Source organism: Wolffia australiana, chromosome 3 (assembly GCF_029677425.1).
Source record: "Wolffia australiana isolate 7733 chromosome 3, ASM2967742v1".
NCBI classification, from domain to species: Eukaryota; Viridiplantae; Streptophyta; class Magnoliopsida; order Alismatales; family Araceae; genus Wolffia; species Wolffia australiana.
Window position 1 is genome coordinate 9,844,001 of NC_135837.1, and position 6,000 is coordinate 9,850,000.

A 6,000-nucleotide genomic window follows, 5' to 3' on the forward strand; every position below is an offset into this window, starting at 1 on the left:
CTGGCCCCTTAAGGCCATATATCCTGTAATTTAGGGTGACCACTATAGGGGACTGATCTTATTTGCATTCAGGAAATCCAGTTTCAGACACAAAATGAAGAGCACACTTCTGGTGAGAATACACTATATCACTTAGATGCTTAGAAAGTTGATGCTTCAAATTAATGAGGCTTACGATGCTGTATAATAAAAAATTAATGATCAAGACATAATTTGCTGTGGCTAGGGATTGTCCATCTGATATTCATCTGATATCCGGTATCAGACATGCGATATCCGATATCTGCAAAAAAATGCGATGGTGTCTGATAGCGGATATCGGACGATATCCGTCTGATAGGTGAAAACAGATATCGAAGATGAATATCGAATGGGTAAGGATGAGACTGATATCGGGTACCAGATATTGGATTTCGATATCTGGTATCTATAGAAAAAAATCAATATTAATCATCATTTTAGATGATTTATGTTAACAATGCCACATGTATTGAATAAATATTCTACCTCGTTTAATATATAACCCTCAAACGTTTTGTTTTCTTTCATATGGGATAAAAGGATTCGGAGTTTAACATTAAACTCCAATTCCTACTGTCTCATATGGAAGAAAACATATATTTTGAGCTGTATATATTGAAAGAGGTGGGATATATATTAAATGCTTTAATAGTATTTTAATAAATAATTACTATATTATTACCTCATCTAGTACATAGATATATTTAATGTATTACTACCTATTTCAAAAAATACAGCTCAAAATTTCTGTTTTCTTCCATATGGGACAATAGGATTCGAAGTAATGTTGAACTCCCAATCCTGTTATTCCATATGGAAGAAAACAAAAAGTTTGAGCTGTATATATTAAACGAGCTACTTTGTATTTAGAAAGCGCTCTGCTAAACCGCTGACCAACGTATATTCTCTCCAAACTTTTACACTAGGATGATTAAATTATATTTTTACACAACTCTTCTAAGTTGGATATCGAAATCCAATATCCAACTCCAATATCTGATACTGTCATCCTCCCCGAGAGACGGAGGGGGATGATTGTTGGGTTCGGTCGATGCCTTGGTTCGGCCATGAAAAAACACGTTCCATGGATGGGAAAGCGTGTCGATCGATTCACAATCGATCTTTAAAATCAACATAATGAGTATACCTTTTGGGGAACTCGTTCCACCCTTGACTTCGCCACTTCGAGATCGTTCTAAAGCCGTTCACGCGTCCAGCTTCTAGAAGTATCCACGCGATCACTTGGCGCTTGGATCTCCACGTCTTCTTATTCAACTCTTGTTGAAAATATTGAAAATCTTCTCATCATGAAGACACTCTTCCTTGGATGAGTGGAGAAGAGAGTGGAGAAGGGGAGAGGCTCTCAAATCAGGCTGGCATTGGTGCTCAAAATGAGACCCCTTTCCCTCTTTATATTTCATTTAAGGTTTTTCTTAAAAACCCTTCTAAGTAAAATATATCCACCAATGCCCTTATGACCTTGTGCGTGTGACCCTCTAGGCCCATCTATCGTTCTAGTTAATAACTTTCATGGCCCAATAATATTTATTGACCAACTTTATTAATTAACTATATCGACATATAAATCAATTAAATAAGGATCGATTTAACCCAATCGATAGGTTAAGTTTTCAGCCCGTTGGGTGCTAAGCTGCACCTCGTGCTCTAGAGGATACCAAGGTCTCGAACTCTCTCATAGAACCTTTACCATCATTGGTTACAGTATATGTATAATCTATCATACGCGTGAGACTCTCGAACGACTTAGGGTATGGTTTATCGTCAAACCCTAATCCGTCATTCGATTAGTAAAGATGCATAACGCGGATCATTGGAGAATGCCTTCTCCAATATCCTCACTACCCTGGCCAGGGATCTTTCTGCATCGTCTTCCTCGAGTCAATCTCCTCTTATACCGAGGGCGGATGATCCCATATTGACCACTCAATCATCTCCGTGAGCTTCTTACTACATTTGATCTATAACTTATTTGAATCTCATGATTAGAGGCTTGTAAGTCAGAGTCAAAATGTAGTCGTCCACTCACGAGATGTCCTTGGTGTCTTAGGTCAGTGGATCGCTCATACAATCGTGACTTGAATCAACCTGATTGACTTTTAGGTATAATACCATTCAGGGATTCATACAGATCAATTCAGTGAACTCCAAAGAGCACCCACTATCTGTCCTTAGTTTCGCCACACTAATAGCCACATGATCAGCTATGCTTATCCTATAAGTAGGATCAGCTAGTGCTATTCTATCCAGATAATTCGATTTCCATCCTGACTATCCATCGAATAGGAATGTTTAGAATACATGTTTAAAAACCAGTGATCACTGTATTATGATCTCATAATAATTCACTAAGTCATTGCACGTATTCATGGACTTCATTCTAAACATCACACGGAATAATAATAAACTTAAATAAACATGGTAGTGTGATTTGCTTGTTGGCCACATAATATCCATCAATGCTGAAATCGAGATGGATCCCGATATTAGATATCTGTACTGTAGCAATCAATATCTGATATCGTTATCTGATATCCATATATCAGAAAAACGGATACCGAAAATTTGATTTTCGATATCCAGCACAGCATCTGTCCCGATACTGTAATCAGATACCAGTATCGGGACATGCAATCCCTAGTGGTGGCAGTACTATGTTTATGACCCCAATTAGAGAAAAATAATTAACATAGGTTTTAATTACAATAATGCTTTTGATGTACACTTTAGGATATGTTGTCAAGGCTTTGTGAGAAATCATGATAAATATAAACCTGACAAACCTTGACCCGGTGATTTTCTTGAGGCCACAGATTTCCCTTTTTAACTAGCTAAGATGCCTTCCTTTGAATAACATATGCCATAGGTTTATCCATAAATAAAAACCTACTAAGGTCATCATAGAGGATGTACATGAAGTGTAAAGTGGATATAAAAAAAGGACTCAAATAGAGTTGAGATGCACTACTACAGAGAATGTCATGGTGTTTCATACACCATATGTTTGAGGAAATCCCCAAGAGAAAAACTGAGCATTGTGATGATTATTGGCGACATTAGGGCATGTCTTAAGCCTCTAAATATTTCGATTAAGTATGGTGTGATAATCTTAGTACATAGCTCTTCTCCACTTCATCTCTTATTATGCGTGAACATTATATTTTGGCTTGACTAAAAGATCGAGGAGATGGAGATGGTAAATGAATAGAAATTTGTAAAATATTATGACACACATACATTTAGAAATAGGATTATTAGTGAACATAAGAGTACCTTAGCAAAAATCCATAGAAAGGTGGTCATCATGATTTGATGATATATGCAGATATGAGAGTGGGGCTATGTTTTTTTTTCTGATGGTAGTAGATGCAATGAGTAGATAAGGATGGTATGGACTGTGGGTTCCATTCAAACTAGAAATGGAGGGGGATCATAAAACATCAGGCAAGTTCAGAGGTGAAAATATGCATATATAATATGCATTCAATGGTAATGTCATCATTTTACACATCTGAATGAGTGAAATAGTGCATACTATCATTCATTTCATATATATTCTCACTATTAATGCATAAACCTTGTGATATTTAATTATATACAATTTAATGAAAATCAAATGAAAATATTATGTCTAAAGTGAAGTAAAAATATTTCAGGGATTTTATTTGAGGTATTATATCATTAATAGAAAATTCTTTCAGAGGAATGGAAATTTAAAGAGGAGGTATACATTTCTAAGGTTTTATTTATTTATTTCATGAATTATGGGATTATTATTTCTGTGTATTGGGTTGTAGGGTTGGCTTAGCTAGCTTGATGGATAAGTGAATGTAATCCAAGGGGGTCAGCAGAGTGAGCTGATGGTATTAACTGATTTAGTTGACTCATACATAGCTAATTTAATATGCATTTAAATTATTTTGTGGGGTATGCAACCCCTAAATGTCTTGCTACTTTCCTCCCACGATCTGAATAACACAAAAAAACATGCTGGCCATCTGATTCTGATTAAATATGTGGATTTATTTCTACATGTATGAATGTAGAGCTTTATTTTTTGCTTGGTGATAAACTCAAACTCATTCAGACCATGTGAAACCTTAGAATACATTGGTGCATGATTTGAATATCTCTCAAATAAAAATCTAGGAACTTCTTTCAAACACAATATTATGTGAATTTTTCAAAGATCTAGGAAAAATAACTGTCACAAACATTCAGATTTCAACATATAATGTCAAAAAGCTTAATCATATAGGATCCATCCACAAGGAAACCATGTTATCTGGTGATTCATACTTGATAAAAATTGAATTTAGATTAATGGTATTTTAAAATCATACAATAGGAGAAGTTGATGTCGGACGTCATCGGGGACATCGTCCGATCGACACCGAGTATGATGGCTCGGTACCGACAAGGGATGATGGTATCAAACGTCTACGGTGTCGTCGTCCGACGGATCTAAAACCCTGACGGGTTGATGTAACTATGATGGGATGAATGTCCTACGCGTCGTATGTGCAGGCTCCGACTCGAGGGAGGCGCCAAGCTCCAAGCTTGGACGGGTCGCAGGGTGGTGGCGTCTCGAACCTCGTCGGAGCGACGAAGATGTCTACGGCCAAACAGAATCTATCCGTAGGGCTCGCACGTAACGGACGTGCTCGTCCGTACCGGTGAGACACTCAAAAGTCGTAGTTTTCTCTCAATTTATCTCTCTCACCTACCTAGCCCGATCACGGTGGAGTCGAATCGAAATTATACTGCAAGTGATAATTAAACGAGCCAAGTGAGAGGGCGGCGTACCTCATCGGTGAGGCTCGTGGTACAGGGTTTCGTAGATGCCAGCGGCGATTCGGAGCGGGTGGAGCAGAGAGACGCACGAGAAGACACGACAGCTCGACTGGTGGCTTGGCGCAGGAGTGACCTAAGGGGGGGAAGAATTGTTGGGGATGTTCGACGCTCAGGGCGATGACCCCTTCGGGGCAGCGAGGAATGGCACCCTGGGGCGACGTCCGTCTAGGCATCTCGGATCGATGACGCTCGGCGGAGGCGCAGGGCAGGGTGGAGGTGCTCGGCGGTGGCACCCAGCGTAGTGGCGGCGCAGGGGGCAACGGCGATGTTTGGTGGTTGCGACTGGCATCGATGATTGCAGCCGCCCTAACGACTGCGACCGCTCCGACGGTGGTGACCGCTCCAGCGGGTGCGGCTGCTCCGGCGGTTGCAGCCTACTCCGGGCGGTTGCGGTCAGTTGGGCGGTTGCGGCCGCTTTGGCGGTTGCGGTAGCTCCGGCGGCTGCGGCCGTTTCGGCGGTGCCCGCTTCGGTGGCGGCAGTCGTTTCAGCGGTTGCGGCCGCTCTGGTGGCTGTGGCAGCTCTAGCGACTGCAGCCCGCTTGGGCGGCTGCGGCCCACCTCTAGCAGCTACAGCCTCCCTTCAGCGGCTAGGCCGCCCTAGTGTCTTGCCGCTGTAGCCTAGCCGCTGCGGTGGCTCTGTGGGCGTCGATCGGCGGCCGGCAGTGGTGCGGCGCGAGGCCGCGAACAAGGGGGGGGGGCGATAGGGGCGTCCGACGGCCGCTCATCCGGCTCTGATGGTGGCGACGACCTAAAGGGGCACAACGCCGGCCTTGGGCAACCTGGCGGCGGCCGCGGGGCAGCACGGTGGCGGCGTGCTCGTGGTGGGAGCTGCCTAGGGCTCTAACGGGTGGGTTCTGCTGAACAGAGCCCTAGAACGGGCGCGATTCTGACCCCGTTCCATTCCGCCACTCTCTCTCCTCCTTTTTTCCCCTTTTTTCCATCCTTTCTCTTTTTTTTTTTTCTTTTCTAAAGGTGAGACCAAGATTGAAAAATGATTTTTTTTTTCTTCTTCTTGGTCTGCCTCTTTAGGGCGCCCCCTCTTCCTTTATATAGGGGAAAGGTCAAATGGGCCCCCTAAATTGGTCAACAAGGGGGAAAATAGGTCCA